Source organism: Bactrocera dorsalis, chromosome 2 (assembly GCF_023373825.1).
Source record: "Bactrocera dorsalis isolate Fly_Bdor chromosome 2, ASM2337382v1, whole genome shotgun sequence".
Classification (NCBI taxonomy): Eukaryota; Metazoa; Arthropoda; class Insecta; order Diptera; family Tephritidae; genus Bactrocera; species Bactrocera dorsalis.
In genome coordinates, this window is record NC_064304.1 from 99,231,796 (window position 1) to 99,251,389 (window position 19,594).

Here is a 19,594-nt window from a genome sequence, read left to right on the forward strand (position 1 = left end):
GCAAGTGTTTTTGATTGTTACAAATTATTCAAAGAGGGACGACGCGTTGATTACGAATCACGTCCAGGACGGCCATCAACATCTTCACAACGTCAATAAAATAAAAGAACTGGTGCTTGACAATGGACGACTCATAGTGAGAGATCTTACTGGCATCGTTGGAATATCGGAAAGATCACTGAAACCTTCACTAAATTTTTTCGAAAAAAACGTCGCGTTGACGTCTGTGAAATAATACTTTCCGACTACCAGGATGTCATGAAACATATTGTTACTGGCGATGAGTCTTGGATCTATGCTTACGACCCGGAAACAGACGATCAATCGGCCGAATATCGTGGAAAAGGTGAGCCGAAGCCGAAAAAAACAAGTCAAAGGAGGTTTTATTGACAGTTTTCTTCAACTAACGAGGTGTGGTGCACTGTCAATTTCTTCCGACCGCTCAAACTGTACACAAGGAATAGTATTTGAGTGTTATGCGTCGTTTGGGCGAAGATATTCAGAAAAAGGGGCCGAAATTATGGGCCGACAACGCTTGATTTTTACACCACGTCGCATACTGCATTGATTCTTCGTGAGTTTTTCTCCAAATTTTCAACCAATATCGTGCCATATTCGCCTGATTTAGCTCCGCGCGTCTTTTGGCTATTCAAAAAACTCAAAGGACCGCTCCGGGGAACCCGTTTTGAGTCAATTGAAGCCATTAAATGTGAATCGCTACGCGCATTGAAGGCTATTCCGGAAATTGACTTTAAAAACAGTTTCGAGGATTGAAAAACAAGTTGGATAAAGTCTATTGCGGTCAAGAGTGGTTACCTAGAGGGGGATCGATTTTGAAGAGTGTATTAAGAATTTTAAAATTATGATCAAAATCTTACGGTTTTTTGCTCATAGTAGTAGACACTTGAGATTGGTCTCATTAATAAATAATTAGGAGTTTTCAAAATCTTTTAAATATATCTTTCCAAAAAGTATATATCTAGTAATACATGAATAACGGTAATTTGGTGTGAATATAAATATCTATATTAGCAAGATATATGCTGATCCTCTTTTTAAACAAAATCTACTGAAGCAAATTTAACATAAATAAAACAGAACGGCGCAATCGCTAAAAGGGAGTATGCCATTATTTCTTTTAAACCAACTGAGCTTTCGTCAATGTTACAAAACACTGAAACTCTTAAGTCCGTTGAACAACAACAAAACGGGAGCAAACACTATACACGTTTATATATACAAATGTGTAATGGCAACACATTATAACAAACGAGTGAACTGCAACATGAATAAAAAGGGGCTGCACAAGCACAGTCACGTGACTAACGGGAACACTCCACGCCACACAAAATGGGGAGCTTCTGGAATGAGAGTCTACCGCTATGAGGCGTACGATTGCTTAAGCCCTCAATTCAATGAGCAATGAATGCAGGTGAAAGGAACACGTTAATAAGGAACAAAACACAAAGAAGGTTAAAAAAATGCAACCGTTACGAGGGATGTTGTGGGCGCCCTCGATGTGACCAAGTTGAATGGGACTCACTGGATTAGTGCGACCAAAGCGTGTACTATAATAAGTGCTTTTCTAAACGAACTGCTGCTCTCTTTAGAAACGACCGCACACGCACATGCACAGAGTTGATACCATTTCACTTCACATGAGATTGTGACACTGTTTTGCAATGAAATCAGATCATTTTATGGAACACCCACTTATTTTCACAACAAACACGCTCCACCGGCCATTCATTCGCATACTCACTCAGGTCGGCACATAAAGGGAGTTATTATTCTATGCACCAGGACAGAAATGGTGCTGACATAGTTTGGACAATTTTGGACAACAGTAAGCTTCGCAGGTGCCCTCTTCATATCTCCATGCTTGCGAGCTGCATTGGCTATGCAACTGACATTGAGAACATCGAGCGAACATCAACGTTGACATAACGTACATATGATGCCGGGCATTCGTCAGCGCTGCGGTTAGGATGATGTTGAGGACGACTGTTGTTTTTGATGTCGTCGGTTTATATGAATGTCAGTTTAGTTGTTTGCTGATTGGATACTGAGAACATAACAACGTTTACGACAAGTCGCAGTACAGTTATTTCAGTCGTTTTCATCATTTTTATGCGGTGACTTTTCGTTTTAAAAGTGTCCAGCGCAGTTGAAAAGTGTTTGTGGTTTTTGGATTTTTCGCATCAAGAAAGGTAATAACAGTTTCTGCGAAATTATTGTATACAATTTGTGCATAAAAGCACAGAAATTTCATTTGATTTTGATAATAAAATTGCCGGCATTGCACTTCTTTAATAAAAACTATCAGCGGGCTAGTTATTGGTTAGTTGAGTTCCCTGCAGAAATTAGACATTATAATTTTTTTTATACATCCCGCGGGTTTTCTTTGAAACTCGCTAACTCTCTCCAAATTCTAGATCATCTCGAATTCAGCTGTCAGCTTTAATCAATTTAGAAATGTTAAACCATTCACTAAACCCACAAAGCGTATAAAATATCAAATCGAAAGGTTCATTGATAAAGAACTTATTGTATAGAGAGAGATACAGGGTTTGACCGTAAAGTAACAGGACTGATTTTCTTCCGCCACGACGGAACTACGGAGCATGCGAGCACCGACTTGATTCGTTAGAGTGCGTTCCTAGCTAACGAACGAGCGGCTGTTCTGTTGTCACTCACTCACTCACTGGCGACCAGAAATTGCGGCTAGTGGAAGTGCGCCAAATTTTTTTTTGACATCAAAGGCGTCGTTCACCATAAATTTGTTCCTCTTGGATAAGCCGTTAACGCCAACTTTTACGTGGAAGTCCTCAAGAGACTCAAACGAAGGGTCAATCGGGTATGACAAGACATCGCAGCCGATTGGAAGTTGCACCACAACAACGCCCCGGCTCACAACGCCTACTATAAAAGTATTCAAAGGGGTTCTAGTGGGTTTTAGTGGGTTTTAGTTAAGTTTAGTGTTTATCTCCATTGGAAAATCCAAAGAGTGCGAAGTATCGTCGCAGATGACATTTCCAATTTATCCCAACCTTCGAAGTCTGGACTCCTCGCCCACGAAGAACTCGAATTAATAGAAGGTGAGCCAAATAGCTTGCTGCTGGCTACACTAAATGCCGGGAGAGCAGAAACTGATCTGCAATAGGTCCATCCTGGAAACATTGCCCTGACGTAATGCAAAAACGGGACTATTTAACTAAACTAAATGACATTCCAAATTTACCGAATAACGGCAGGAACTTCAAAAACATTCAGTAATTGCATGGTCAGGGTTTCCCAAACATTTTTGAGTCATAATTTAATTGTAATTCGTAGTTTTTAGGATCAAAGTATTTAAAGGCCAAAAAATTTATAAATTTTAAATAGAATTTGTTTTTAAAAGATGTTTGTTTAACTTACCTCAATTATACTGTGTGTAAATATAATTTTGATATGTGCGTTTCCACTTCTCTGAAAGTGCTTTTTTTGAGAGCACAGTTAATTATAATCTGCAATAAAAGAGAACAAAAATAACATTTTAGTAATTTCACAAAGTAATAAAAAATGCACATAAAAACGTAGTCAATCAATCTAATCCTCCTCTATTTCTTTCCATGCCAATTATTCAAAATTCAGTCCACCATTATGAAAGACTTCACGCTAATGCCACTCATCCTTCTTCTTCCCTTAAATTTCCAAAGTTTTCGAAGCGTCAAGCGTCCACTCTCTACTCAAGCTCATTATTTCAAGTCATTGAGAATTACTAAAGACACAAACTGCAGCATTGTAAAGACGTAATGTAATGTTCTTACTTTAAACTCAAATTTCCCATGCCACATAATTACAACAACTACATAATTACGTGTTAATCGATTTTGTGTGTCTTGTCATAGTCCATTAAGCGCGCAAAAACTTTTCTGCGCACAAATTTCAAATAAATATCCATTAAATTGAAAATGACGCCTTGAGTGCCACGAACTCGACACCTCCAAAAGCTGCGCTGTCACGGTCACTCCCACTTCCATTTTTAACTAAATGCCTGCGCTGCTTCCCTACCCCGCAACTACTCATTTCCACAAACTGAGTCCAAAACTGAGTACTCACTACTTCACTACTCATTAAATTGTGAATACAGTTCAAGTGCTACTGGACGCTCACATTTTCAATGAAATTATTTCAAAATATACATACTCGTACATAAATAAGCGGGTATACTATACGTCTATTAGTGTTTGTTTAAGAATGTGTTTGCTTTTTAGGCACATAGTTTCCGCTTGATTGTTTGCTGGAAGGCAGATTCATATTGCCTTCGGTCGGCACTGAGGTTAGACAAAGAGAGTTGCCACGTAGAAATATACAGTATTCGAGGAATACAACTTTTTAATTGGGTACCTATTGAAATTGTATAAGCCGGAATGGTATTTACATCATTATCCGAAATTCCTGTAGTTCGACAATTGTGATAAATTTAAAGGACCGAATTAACATCTGCGATTCTTTGCTGAAACGAAAGGAACCATTTCTGAAGCGAATGGTAACAGGACGCAAAAAGTGGATCAAATACGACAATAATGTGTGAAAAGATCATGGTCCAAGCTTGGTGAAGCTCAACAAATGGTCGCAAAGCCAGGATTGACGCCTCGAAAGGTTATGCTGAGTGTTTGGTGGGATTGGATAGGAATCATACACGATGAGCAGCTCCAACCTGGTCGAACGATTGATTCTGCATTTTACTGTCAACAACGGAAGAGATTGAAGAAAGCAATCGAAAAAAACGGCCAGAACTGATCAACAGAAAGGACTCCGTTTACCAACAGGACAACGCTAGACCACACACATCTTTGATGACTCGTCAAAAACTGGGAGAGCTTGGCTGGGAAGTTTTGATGCATCCACCATATAGCCCGGACCTTGCACCATCGGACCACCATTTGTTTCGGTCAATGCAGAACTCCCTTAATGGAGTAAAGTTGGCTTCAAGAGAAGCGTTTGAAAACTTGTCGCAGTTTTTCGTCGAGAAACCAAAAAAGTTGTACACTGATTGAATAATGTCTGTAGCGGAAAAATGACAAAAAGTAGTCGACAAAAAGGTACATATTTGGTTCATTATAAATATAAAAAAAATATGTTGAAGTTTGATTAGAAATACGAAAAGACTTTTTCGACTATCCTATACTTCTATATTGTTTAAATGTCAATAAAAATCAGTCAAAAATGTTTTTAATTTTTTTAATTTTAGTTTGAAAAATGTCTAAAATTTAGGCGTCTACACCAGAAAACCCATTTTAGGGCTTATAACCTTTGCGTTCTCTACCAAACTATATAGTATACCAATAATTTGGACTAAGTTGGCAACTCTGTGATTCCGATAAACTGTTATTCAAACACAATTTCATATATAATAAATATATGTATATGTAGGTATAAGTTAAAACTGTTCGAGTAAGAATACGAATACAAATGAGAAACTTGAGGACAAATCAACTATATTTTGTCGCACTCGTCTGACAGGCAGCATTGCATTGTTGTTTTCAAATTGTAAGAATTTGCTCGGAAATTTCGGCCAAATCTGGCACTGAAAGTAAACAAAATCAAATTCGACGAATAGAAATTTCAGCACGCTCGCAAATATTGGGGAAACGCTTGCAAATAGAAAAAGAAAAATCCCTCAAAATTGAAAAAAAAAATAATAAAAAAAGGAGAGCAAAAAAACGAATACACAAAATGAGAGGTCGAATAGAAAAGTGAATTACGTGCTGGCATATTGGGTTCAAGAAATTTCACAGAAAATAGCAAAATGTGAAGGCTGCCGCTAGGCCGTTGTAGGCTTAGGGGGCAGCACATTGAATGGCATTTGAGTAACACCACTTGACTGGGAGCACTCGAGAGTTTTAAAGTGCAAATGAGAAAAGTATGCGTTGACAGCAAGAGTATGACGTGGCTTGTTGGACAACTGTCATTCAGCAGCGCTATTGCAGTTCAACTATTTTGGCCCATGGAAATGCAAAAAAAAATTAAAATATTTTCCTGCAGCTGCTATGTTATTGTAGATTTGTGGATTAGTTGCAGCAGCTTTATGATCCTTCCGCTATTTCGAGTACCTGACAATGACAAATTACGACTCAATCAAGTGCTTTACATGAAAAATTGTGATTGCGGCTTGACAAATGCAGTGGAAAAGCAATTTGTCGGAAATACTAGGAAAATGGTATAACAACTTTGACGGCTAAGAAATATGTCTTAAGCTTGGTAACTCAACCGCTAAGCGCTGACGAGTACTTTTGTTAATAAAAATATGTTTGTATCAACAATAAAATATAACTTGATCAGAGTTCGATTTTTCCTAGAAGCCACTTGAAACTCCACACTTCAAGCAGCAGTGGCGCGAAGCGAGTTTCTACTTGCAAAGGCAAATCCTTCCTTACTGGCGTAGCTACCATAAAAAAAATAGCTAACACACAATCTAAGGGAAAATATTTGATCAAATGATGTAACTCCTCTGACATCACATAAAAAACGTGCCAATAACGCAGGCAATGATTCCTGTCATAGGGAAAAGAGAGCTAAAATGACTAAGGAACTCTGTAGATATTAGTAGTGAATAAACTGCTAAGGAACTTTGACTAAACCAGGTACTAAAAATGCCGCTTATAGACCTCTTCGCTGAAAACTGCGTAGCAAAATCGCGGGGACGGACATTGGCTGCAAGGAAATTTACATACATATATAAATACATAAACATCTATACTGATGACTCGAAAATGGAGGATGGAGTTGGTGCTGGAATATACTGTCCAGAGTTAGGCATAAGGCAACCTTTTAAGTTGCCGGACCACTGCAGTATATTTCATGCTGAGGTCTTTGCTATTGCGAAAGCAGCGGAGCCGGCCTCTAATGCACCAGCAGGCAATTCCACAGTCAACATCTACGTAGACAGCCAAGCAGCAATCAAGTACAGTATATCGGCCAGAAGCATGGTCTTGGGAAGCAGGGCAGCAGTAGAAAGTGTTACCAGAAGTAAGCAACTTTACTTCCACTGGGTACCAGGTCACAAAGGGATTGAGGGCAGCAAAATAGTGGACGAGATTGCCACGAACACAGGCATCCTAATGAATGACTACTTCTCTTGGACCTAGGACCTGAACTCCATCTGGTATCGCAAAGAACCAAAACTGGTCTATTCGTAGCTTAATGCTTACCAGTTTAACCCAACCTAAGCTCAGTTAGTTTTACTACAACAGGTACTAAAGTTAAGCACAAACACGCAGCCAAAAAGCAGTACGTTGATTTCGTTCGAACGTAACCAGTCTGTTTAGAACCGAAGTCGTGAGTCATAAAACAAAATACTCGAAATAAAAAAGCTCGCTCAATCCCTAAGCTAATATTATACCGTGAATATTATAGTCCTATACAATACAAAAAAATCCCGCCATCAAAAAAGGAGAATTAGGTAGTTCTCTTTTCACTTCCGTTTGACGCACAACAAAAGAGGCAGCTGCTCATTCACTAAAAATGTAGCATAAGTGAGCAAAAGCAGAAAATTCCAAGTAAATTCTCAAATGCTTTGCTTAATAAACTCTGACAAATGAATAACGTAAATAATTCCACCTTTAAAAATTGCCAAAAGCAGTAAAGGCAGAAAACGCCGGACTTGAACCCAAATTACAGAAACCACAGCACTAAAAAATAAAAGAATTTTCTTTAAACCACAAATATCGAGTGGTTAAAAGGCTTAGCCAAAAAATTTAACAGCTTTGACTGCAAGCTGAAACTTTAATCATGTTTTCGATAATGCAAAAGTAAAAAAATCATTAAGAGAAAATTAAATAGTGGAAGGCAAAGTAAAAAGAACAACATACATATGTACACATACTTATGTAAGGTCAAAAGATAAACAAGCAACTGCCGAATCAAAGCACAACAAAACGTATAAGGAAGACTTAAGTACGATTGGAACGAAAAATTCTTTAGCGGCGCTCAGTTAGACATAAGCATATGAACATGAAAGTTACCATTAGAATACTATTAAATTGGCATTGGTAACCGATTGCACTGACACTTACGATCAAATGGGGCGCACTACAGTCGGGCCTACATAACCGCAACGGATTTGGATTTGTATTCGCTCAAAGGCTGTCAACTCGGCAACATTTATCCAAATTACTTCACGGTTGTTTTCCGTCGCTACAATAACAAACTTTTACCGCTTTTTTTCAGCGAAGATCGCCTAATATAACCAATATGCTACAAAACTATAGGGGGTTGTTGATACGAGTATAATAAAATAAAACCATACTGCATACCAAAATTCTCTAATAGTGGGTAGTCGAAAAAGCCTTTTCGTATTTTGTCAAAAGATGTCGTTGCAGTCATAAATCTCCAGTGACATCACTCACATTGTGTCATACCATAAAGTGTTGGAAAGGTAAGATTTTAAGTTTCATTTAACCTAAAGAAATTAAATTCGGAAAGTTTGAAAAAAAGTTACAGTTGTTCAAAAATGAGTGAAAATAACGAAGAAATTCGCTATATTTTGAAATTTTTGTAAAAAAAGAGGAAGAATGCAACGCAAGCTACCAATTAAATTGGTGAAGTTTACGGAGACAATGTTGTATCAGTTCGTGTAGCAGAACATGGTTCGCTCGTTTCCGTTCTGAAGATTACGATGTGTAAGATGCACCTCGCTCTGGTCAACCTATCATTGAAAAAGTCGATGAAATTATGGAAAAGATTCACCAGGACCGTCACCTAAGCAGCTATGACATAGCTAAGGAACTTAACATTCATCATCAAACGGTTTTGAACCATTTAAAAAAGGCTGGCTACAAAAAGAAGCTCAATGTTTGAGTACCACATGAATTGTCAGTGAAAAATTTAATGGGCCGAATTAACATCTGAGATTCTTTGCTGAAACGAAATAAAATCGAACCATTTCTGAAGCGAATAGTAACAGGAAACAAAAATTGGATTAAATACTAAAATAATGTGTGTAAAAGATCATGGTTCAAGCATAGTAAAGCTCAACAAATGGTCGCAAAGCCAGGACTGTTGCCTCGAAAGGTTATGCTGAGTGTTTGATGGGATTGGAAAGGAATCATCCACTATGAGCTGCACCAGACTGGTCGAACCATTGATTCTACATTTTACTGTCAACAACCGATGAGACTGAAGCAAGCTATCGAAAAAAATGGCCAGAACTGATCAACAGAAAGGGATTCGTTTTCCATTAAGACAACGCTAGAACACACACATCTTTGATGACTCGGCAAAAATGGAAAACTTGACTGGGAATGTTTAATGGTGAGTGCATATAACCCTGATCTTGCACCATCGGACTACTATATGTTTCGGTCAATGCAGAACTCCCTTAATGGAGTAAAGTTGGCTTCAAGAGAAATCTGTGAAAATTACTTGTCGTAGTTTTTCCCTGAGAATCCAGACAAGTTTTACACTGATGGAATAATGTCTCTAGCGGAAAAATGGCAAAAAGTGGTCGACCAAAATGGTACATAGTTATAAATAAAAAAAAAATAAGTTAAAGTTTGATTATAAATACGAAAAAACTTTTTCGACTACCCAATATTACAAAACCGTACATGCATTACATTATAGTTGGGTATAAGTAAGCACTCGCTCTCGACGAAATACAGCAGGAATATGAAACCTTTCGCAAAAATTAAGTCAATGCGAACATATGTTTGCCACAAACGATCGCCCTCGCTTCCAGTCATTCAAGCAGCAACACACGCATACATTTACGTAAACTCCGTACGATCAAGTTTCCAAATTTTTGCATTTAATTTATTAATGTTTTGTTTTTTTTTCATCATCTTCTTGCGTTTTATTGCTATTTTTGCAGCGTATATCTGATTTAATAGCCTTTGTGTTGATGATGGCAGGTGCAAAATTTTTTACCCTCGCAAACAAAAGATTGACGCTGCTGCAGCGCTGAGTAAAAAAAACAACAACAAAAACAGAAGGTAAAAGTAACAGCGAGCGCTCTGTACCGCAATCTTGCCAACAACATTAGTTACCTGCCAGCAAGATCATTGAGGATCACACTCACCAGCAGGCCAGGCAGCAGGTAGACCTGATTCACTGCACCACTTACGGCACGGCGTCTCGTGTATCTGGTGAATGCCACCTGCTTGCTTGCCTGCACTTGGTGTTTTTTTCTTTGTGTGCACAACTTTTACTCACCTTGTTTGTGTTCTTCTTGCGATTTCTTTATTTACCGCCTTTGCATGTGGTCAACAGAAACACGATTCATCTGTCCAAATAATTTTTACACCTTATTCTGTGGCGCGTCCGAAGAATTCCCTTACGAAACGCAAAATGTATGCACCTTTTATGTATGCGTATGTATGCGTGTCTTTATTTGCCGTTGTCTGTATTTGCGTAGTCATTAAATGCGCAAGCAAATCACTGCCACAATCCCAGAAGGTGGAATACCACCAGCGCGTCACAATTGTTTGAGTTTGGCGAGACAGCTCCTACAAGTGACCAACTACAAATGCTCATTCACTCTGTTTCCTGTGGCGATAAACAAGCATACACGCATGCAAGCACAGTCCTGTGTATTGGTCCCCAATGGCTCTCCTACTGTGCTGCCGACCTGTATTTCATCTATTCTGAAAACTTTACGATTTGTTTGTATGTTATAATACACGAACGTCGTTTAGGTTTTGTCACCTCTCCCATGTCCGGTCCCATTGCTGTGTCGAACATTTTACTTGATTAAAAATAAAACAAACAACACGAATATGCTGGCGTTCAATTATCTAGGGTATAGATGGTTGCCGATATTATTGGCAGCAATTAGTGAGTGTATTGGCTACCGTCCGACGGCGTTGCAAATTGAAAGCCTCCGGTGTATTGTAGCATTTAGCATGCGCATTAACGTGTAGTTTGTAGAATATGTATACAGGCTGCACACTGTTGCACAAAAGTATTCGTCAACTAGGCTTAATGTCAATACCATACTAACGACGTCACGCCTATAATTGGCGCTAACACCCTCCCTTTATTTTATAATGTACAGACCTATTAGGGAACAGCGATTTTCATTCTAAAGCCAACGCCAACGAATTGATTGGATCAGTGTGGCTTTAGGCCTGGCGAATCAACAACTGACCAGATATTCACTCGCGACTTGAGTCACTTAACTTCAAAGTTATAATTCCGAACTCGTAGATAATTTCGTCTATCTTAACACCAACAACAATATAAGCCTCGAATTCCAACGCAGAATAACTCTTGCCAACAGGTGCTACTTCGGACTGAGTAGGCAATTGAGAAGTAAAGTCCTCTCTCGACGAACAAAAAGCAAACTCTATAAGTCATTCATTGGCAACGGCGAATATCGCATTCGATGGAACGACGATAACTCGATAATTAATAGACAGCGGCTACGTTGGCTGGCTAGATCATGTCGTTCGTATGGATGAAAACATTACAGCTCTGAAAGTATTCGACCCAATACCCGCCAGGGGAAGCAGAGGAAAAAAGAGACATCCACTCCGTTGGAGAGATCAGGTGAAGAAGGACTGGGCTGCTCTTAGAATCTCCAATTGAAAAGGAAGAAGGACTGCGCGCTGTTTTAAACTCGTCTATAACACGTAAGCGGTATTTACGCCAATAAAAAAGAAGAAGAAGAAGATGTTTTCAAATTTATTAGAAAAATCGGTTAGCGCATTCCGTCCAATATTCGATCGTTATAATCGCCCAGCAGAGTCGGTAATTCGAACCACCATGAATTGATTTCGCATCACGTTTACTCTTAGGGACCAAAGGCGCTATGACTGCTGTGGATCAGACTATCCAAGAGGACCCGAATAGTGCGCCATCGCGTGCAACAATTAACGCTGTGCCCATTCACGATATGGAAGATTTTGAAGAATAATCTTGTTATGCGGGCTTACAAAATCCAAATCGTATATGAATTAAAGCCGAGCAATCATCAAGCTCGTCACACGTTCTCTGAAAAGACCCAAAACGTGATGGTCACCAATCCCGAATTTCACAAGAACATTTTGTTCAGCGATGAAGCTCACTTTTGGTTGAATGGGTACATTAATAAACGAATTTGTCGCCTTCAGAGTGATGATAATACAGAAGCCATTGTTGAGACGCCTTTACAGTCACTCTTTGGGAAAGCTGACCATAATGTTACCCGTTCAGTCAATGAGGAACGCTATAGAGCCAAAATTAATAACAATTTCGTGCCTAATTTCTATGATGTTGATGTTGATGACCTTTGCTTCTAAGAAGACGGTTTCACACGCCATATAACCAAGGAAATTGAACAATTTATCGAAAAAAACTTTTGATGAACTTTTTATCTCACGTCATTCGCTTGTGGCATGACCTCTTAAATCATACGATTTAACATCGCTGGATTATTTTTTACGGTTATATGAAGTCCCTTGCCAGATGTCTCGGTGAACTAATTTTTGCTTTTATTGCTGGGTATCCAATTATTTTATCCTTCTCCTTCCACCTGCTGTAGGTGTTACATTTTATCATACATATGTTTGCTCATTTCGTCTACTTTCGATCTCTGATTTTGTAAAATTATATCAAAGATCTATTAAACAGTTTTGAGATAAGAACGCACTGGGTGAGTGTAATATTTGTGGTTTATAGAAATTGATTAGCAATTTTCTGAAATTTTAACATCTTTCGGTGGTTTCCAAATATTACAAAGCAATATTTAACTAGAACCAAGTATTCATATGTATATAAAAATATATGAAAATCTTTTTGTTCATTTGAGCCGAAACTCTTTGGAATCTTAATTTATTTTAGTTGCTTATGCCCTTCAAAAAAATCTTCAGCGTATATTTCCAGATTCCTTTGGGTTTCGCTACACCTAAATCTAATTTCAACAAGCCAACTATAAGTCCGTGGTGCTGTCTTTTGCTTTTCATTTTGTTATTTTGCTTCTATTTTCCTTTTGTTTCTTTTATTTTTCTTTTTACCTCAACTTACATTTTCTGCATTTCTTTTCTCAGCTCGAAACTATGAAATGCTCGCATACCAAGCATGCTCCTGCCCTGTTTCATCATCTGTCACAGTGCCAACTCTGGCCGAAGTGCGCTCCTTACTTGTGCCACACTGATTGCTAGACACAAAACACAGCCACACAACCACCCTCTCATAGCCATAAAGCTACTCGTCTAAATATTACAACACCTGCTTTCGAGTAGTATAATATGCCTTGAACTTGGCAATGCGCTGACTACACTGATGGCCATAACTACTGTGACTTCAATAAAAATAGAAAATATACGAAGGTGTGTGTATATGTATGTGTTCCTTTAAGTTTCATTGGTAGCAAGGCAGACATGCAAGAAGTACACGTAATGCTCTTCAACACTTCTTCCCACAGCACAGTGGCGCCAGCGCCTCCAATATACTATTACATATATACATACATTTATATGTATATATATTCACGAATATATACTACAATAAATACTTTTCTTAATATTTCTTTTTTATTTCCACCGCTTCCTCTTACCCGGCAAGCGGAAAGCTTGAATTGTGCGAGTGTGTCAAGGAGTTCGTCGTAGAAGCGAATGTTCGCGTTCAGGGTGGTGGCATTGACACAGGCAAATTTCGCCTTGTGGGTCATCCGAATTAAATGTACAGAAAAGAAAATGTGAATGATGATAAGAATGTGTTGGTAGTTACTCGTATACTTGTATACTAAACTATATGTATGCGGATATGTATAGTATATTTGTTCCGTGTTTGTGGCAAAATCAATCGATAATATTGGAATTGGATTTAGTCGGAGTGACTAGGAAAATGTACGCCAACCTTTTACCGCTATTTCGGGGCTGGCGTGTAGCAAATGATTTGTGAAATTCGACGGAAACAAAGTAGTGAAGTGTATGAGTGGCGAAAGCGAATGAAAACTGCAAGTAAGAAATGGCAATTAAGAAAAAGATGCTTACGCAATCGGAACGATTTGTGTACACAGGCTAAAGACGGAATTCGAAATTTTGCGTTTTTGGTTATAAATTAGATTTATTTCATTTTTTATGGTTTGTTGTGCCAAATCAACGAATTGTCAGAAAGTAAGGATTGATTTTATAGAGGTCAATAAAACTTGAATTGAATTGAAGAACCGTAAGAAATCCACTCCACCAACCTAGCTCTATTCATAAGGTTCATTTTTGTGTGCCACCGGGACGGCAAGTACTAAATTTTTCTTACAGATATCTAGTAAACTAGCGTCTCCAAAACTGACTTCATGACAAATTTACCAACTCATAGAATTCTCTGCAGATAGATAACTTTCTTTGCCACCGTTCTTCATACTTTTTTCAAGCCACATGTATTACTCCTTTTCTCTTAGCAGTACACACTAACCTCAAGTTCACACATTTCCGAACCACTCCAGCTTCTAACCGAAGTAATGCTTATATAAACAAACTTACAATTATTTATGTGTGTACTCGTATATCCGAATATATACGTACCGTTAAATGCATAGCAAGTTGAAGATTTGTTGGTGCAAATTACACCCGCCACGCCAAGAATTTCATATTACAAGTATGATCACAAAGTTGTATAATTTTAATCAAATTAAAGTCAACGCAATATGTTCGTATTTACATAAAACAGTTTAAGGCGCACACACATACATGCACACATACATAGAGTGAGTCTTCACACGAAAATCGCATTTTTATTGCCGAACATTTCTCTCTTTTCATTTCATTGCATCTCATTTAATTCTTCACTTCTCACACTTCGTTCACAGGTAGCCTGACAGGATTTTGGAGTTGGTGCACAAAGTCGTGCGAACACGCATAACTGCAGGCAATGTCAAAAGTTGGTAATCATACCGAAGTGTACAAGTGAATTTACATATACTTACTTATATATGTAGATATGTAGGTAGTGAGTACCATGCCCTCATATGTAAATTTTGGTGCAAGTTGAATGTCTACAGTCTGGCACTTGCGCGAATGTCGATGGCTCACGGTGTCACAGAATAAATAAGTGCAGAAAATTAATACAAAATAATAATATTGGGTAGTCGAAAAAGTTTTTTCGTTTTTTGTCAATAGATGTCGTTGCAGTCGTATATCTCCATTGATACCAATCACATTGTGTCATATGGTGTTGGAAAGGTGAGATTTTAAGCTTCAAAACAAAAATTAAATTCGGGGAAGTTGAAAAAAGTTACAGCTGTTCAAAAGGGAATGAAACTAATGAAGAAATTCGCTATATTTTGAAATCTTTGTATATATAAAAAGGGAAAGAATGCCACGCAAGCCACCATTGAAATTTGTGCAAGTTTACGGAGACGATGCTGTATCAGTTCGTGCAGCACAACAATGGTTCGCTCGCTTCCGTTTTGGAAATTTCGATGTGAAAGATGCACCTCGCTCTGTTCGACCTATCGTTGAAAAAATCGATGAAATTATGGAAAATATTAACCAGGACCGTCACATAAGCAGCTATGACATAGTAGATAAGGAACTTAAGATTCACATCAAACGGTTTTGAACCGCTCTGCGATTCTTTGCTGAAACGAAATGAAATCGAACCATTTCCGAAGCGAATGGTAATAGGAGACGAAAGGTGGATCAAATACGACAATAATGTGCGAAAAAGATCAGGGTCCAAGCATGGTAAAACTCAACAAATGTTCGCAAAGCCAGGACTGATGCCTCGAAAGGTTATGCTGAGTGTTTGGTGGGATTGGAAAGGAATCGTCCACTATGAGCTGCTTCAGCCTGGTCGAACGATTAATGCCACATTTTACTGTCAACAACTGATGAGATTAAAGCAAATAATCGAAAAAAGGGCAAGAACTGGGAGAGCTTGGCTGGGAAGTTTTGATACATCCACCCTGACCTTGCACCATCGGACTATCATATGTTTCAGTCACTGCAGAATTCCCCTAATAGAGTAAATTTGGCTTCAAGAGAAGCCTGTGAAAATTACTTTTCGCAGTTTTTCGCCGAGAAACCAGAATGGCAAAAGGTGATCGACCAAAATGGTACATATATGGTTCATTAAAGTTCAAAGACTTTTTCCACTACCCAATACTTGCAACAGAAACTAAAGTTATTTTAAATCTGGAAATAAAATTTATTTTGTTTTAATACAAGCACTTGTATATATTATACCAAATTTCATTTGTTTATATTTATATAAAAACCGGCATTTAAAATTTTCCCCTCAGTTATACGAACTCATACCACTGTGCAGCGTACACAAGGAAGTCTGCTGCACTGTAGACACAGCTGGCAAAGCAAACACACTCGTACTTTAAAGAAAAGAAAAGGTAATATGCAAAAACTTGAAGAAATGTAAATGAGTTGAAGCATCGTTTAAGGCGGTGCATGGAACAGTGAAATTTGTTGCAAAAGTCACGCTAGTTATATTCGTAACGAAATTATTGTTCATGCCAAGCATTCGCGTAGTCAGAGAAGCCGATGGAAGCAAGTAGCAGAGATAGACGTGAACGAAATGTCAAGCACTGTGTGTAATAATAATTTGCATAATAATGTCAAAAACAGACGAAATCAAGCAAAACAAGGTTGTCTGCGCAGAGGGAAAGGGATGACTGGATGACGTGATGGCAATTACTTATAAGGAAACTTTTTCTTAGGACATAACAAAAGTTCAGTGCAAAGATGTTGCAATTAGAGTTGCCATTAAATAAATTTCTATACACTCGCAACATGTTGCTATAGAGTATAATAGTTTTGTTGACCTAATGGTTGTTATCCTCGAAATGATCGCGACAGATAAGGAGTTATGTGTATAAAAAAGATCAGGTTGAAAAGACGAGCTGAAGTCCGGGTGACTTGCTAGATATATTCTTTGGCAGGGAAGCGAGATCGATAATGCGATGCGGATCGCTGTGAGGTTTCTCAGAGAAATTCAAAGATTATCTCTTTATAATATTGATGTGTAAACAGTCTTATTATTTTCTTAATTATAATTAGTCGGAGCACCACTTGTATATACAGTTTTTGACAGTAATAAACGAATGAGATGAAGAATCACACAGACCTTGCCACAATTTGGAAATCTTTTGCACAATATTTTATGAAGTTCCAACAACCCATAAACAAAGGGTCATTGACCCCATTAAATGTAAATAAATGAGTCATTGATACCATAAAATGTAAGCGAATGGTTTCTTACCTCGTGAAATGTAAAGGGTTCATTGACAACACAAAACGTTAACAGAGATAATAGGTTGTAGACTTGGGTAAAAATATAAGCAAAAAGATCATTGACCCCTTGAAAAAATGGATGTTTCCGACTTGGCTGAAGGTAAACGAAAGTGCCTTGATCTTAAAAATCGAAAAATGTAAACAAAAGATTTTTCCTAAAAGGTAAACGGTCATAGGTTGTTAACGTGGTTAAAAGTTAACAAAGTGGTTATTACTTCCATAAAATGTGAACAAAGGGGTCATTGACTCCCATTAATGTAAACAAAAGGTCATTGACCTCATTAAATGTAAACAAAGGTGTCATTGAAATTCTGGGAGTATATTTTCATGATGACCGCCTTTAAGCTTTTCAAATTACTAGAGTATACAGTGTTTGCTAACACCGAACTTAGCCCTTCTGTATTTGATTTCATTAGTTTGCATATAAGAGGTATCTCTTTTAATAGTTGTAGTTGCAGTATCAAAATAAAATTATTGAGTAATATTTAAGATTATATATTTCGTAGTTCATTAAAATTATATAGATCCGATTGTCTTGAGAACGCTAATACAAATTACTTTTCTTTAATAATAACAGCATTTTCAATACATTAACGGGGAGGAACTTTCTACGAGTGAAATAAATATCTTTCTATAAATCAAAATATTCGGAATATTGTTGCGGCAGCTTCTTCCATCATCTCAGCATCGTATGATTGGCTCAAAGACTGCACACACTATTTCATATGAAAACCGATCACAATTTTTACCGCCGAACAATATTGGCAATTATTTTTCTGTATACATGAAACAAGGTTTCACGAGATCATAGATACTGAAAATTGCCATTAATTATCGTTAATTAAAAAAATTCGTTTATTGAACCACAAATGCAACTAAGGACCCTTTGCTTGCCTGCAGCTACATATACGAAGTAATAATGTCCATTAGCCAACGAAAACACCCTTGAAGCGCAAATATTTAATCCGAAAAGTGCAACACAGATTTACTTAATTCGCCCACAAATACAGCTGCATTGAAGCTGTTAAAGAATGCAATGCAAAAGCACACATACGCCACTCTGCAAACAATTAAAGTAATGAGCTCAAGAAAAAATACAACTGTAAGAGATAGAAAAATACAATAAAAAAGAAAAAAACGCTAACTGCGACTGCACCAAAGTTATAATGCCCTTCACAGATGCATTTCTTATACCAAGTCTTCTTCTTTATTTTCATAGACACCGATTACGCGGTTACAGCCGAGTTTACAATACTTCATACCAAAATTGTTGAAGATATGTCGTCAAATAAAAAAGTTTTCCATACAGACAGGGTTCGATCGTTTAGCGTTCCAACTAGACTAGTACACTAAATCGACTCAGCTCATCACGCTGATCATTTGCCTGCAAATATAGCTTATAGGATCTCCGACGTTTTATTTTTTCGTAGCAAACTTGATATACCCGGTGCAGGGTATAAAAATTAACAAAAGATGACGGTAGATAGATGGTAACATAGATATACACGTTTTCTATTTCCTCCTGCAAAAAATGACGGCAAGTGTGTAAAAATTAAAGCAGTAAACACATTTTTGTATGCATATACTCGTACAAGTATGTACATACAAGTACATATGTTGTAAAAGTTTTCCGAGTTGGAGCTGTGAAAACACCAGTGGCAACAACGACATGCCGGCAATGACGACAACAATGACTGCATTAAGAATTACTTCATTTTCATTAACTACACAACAATGGCGCTAAGCGACATCAGCAGCAACAGAATCGCGAGCTGACAGTCAACTCACCAAGCAACCGGTCGACCAGCGGCCCGCTTAGCAGTCTTACATGAGGGGCGCTCTCTATAAACGACACATCAGCCGGTTAGAAAACAACTTTTAATGGCAGACATCAGTCGAGAGTCCTTACGAAAATCCAAAACAAAATGGCAAAAAAAAAATGCAGATAAAGCGTTGCATAATAGCGGTTGATAGTCGATGAAAGAGGGTAAGCGCTCATATACAAAGTTTACAATAAGCATTATGTACATCCAGGGAGTGAATGTTCAACTTTTTATTATTATTAAAGGCAATGGTGGGTCATTAAGACCTAATATTACAGGTTTTATCCGGAAAGTAATAAATCGGACTCTGTGCCGAGTTTCACACAGAATTTAATCGTGTTCCTCTGCTCTAACGAACGCTGCATTTTCGGCTTGCACCACTCACAGAAACATGTCGCCCGAAAATATTTGGATTGACTCTTCAGGTGCTCGGCGACAATTTACCAGCCGCTCGTTCATTAGCTAGGAATGTCCTCAATCGAACCTAGTAGGTGCGCGCACGCTCCGAAGTACAGTCGCGTCGGAAGGAAATCAGTCATATTTCTTTCCGGACAAACCCGGATT

At 38.0% G+C, this 19,594-nt stretch overlaps 1 protein-coding gene across 6 annotated transcripts in view; it reads right to left on the reverse strand.

Moving 5' to 3' along the window:
• Positions 1-19,594, reverse strand: part of LOC105231519 (protein tincar) — a 176,091-nt gene that overhangs the window by 120,386 nt on the left and 36,111 nt on the right. For all 6 annotated transcript variants that reach the window (XM_049450477.1, XM_049450476.1, XM_049450472.1 and 3 more), the window contains one exon: positions 3,418-3,506. The gene's annotated coding sequence lies outside the window, so the exon portion shown is untranslated. The remainder of the gene's footprint in view (positions 1-3,417; positions 3,507-19,594) is intronic.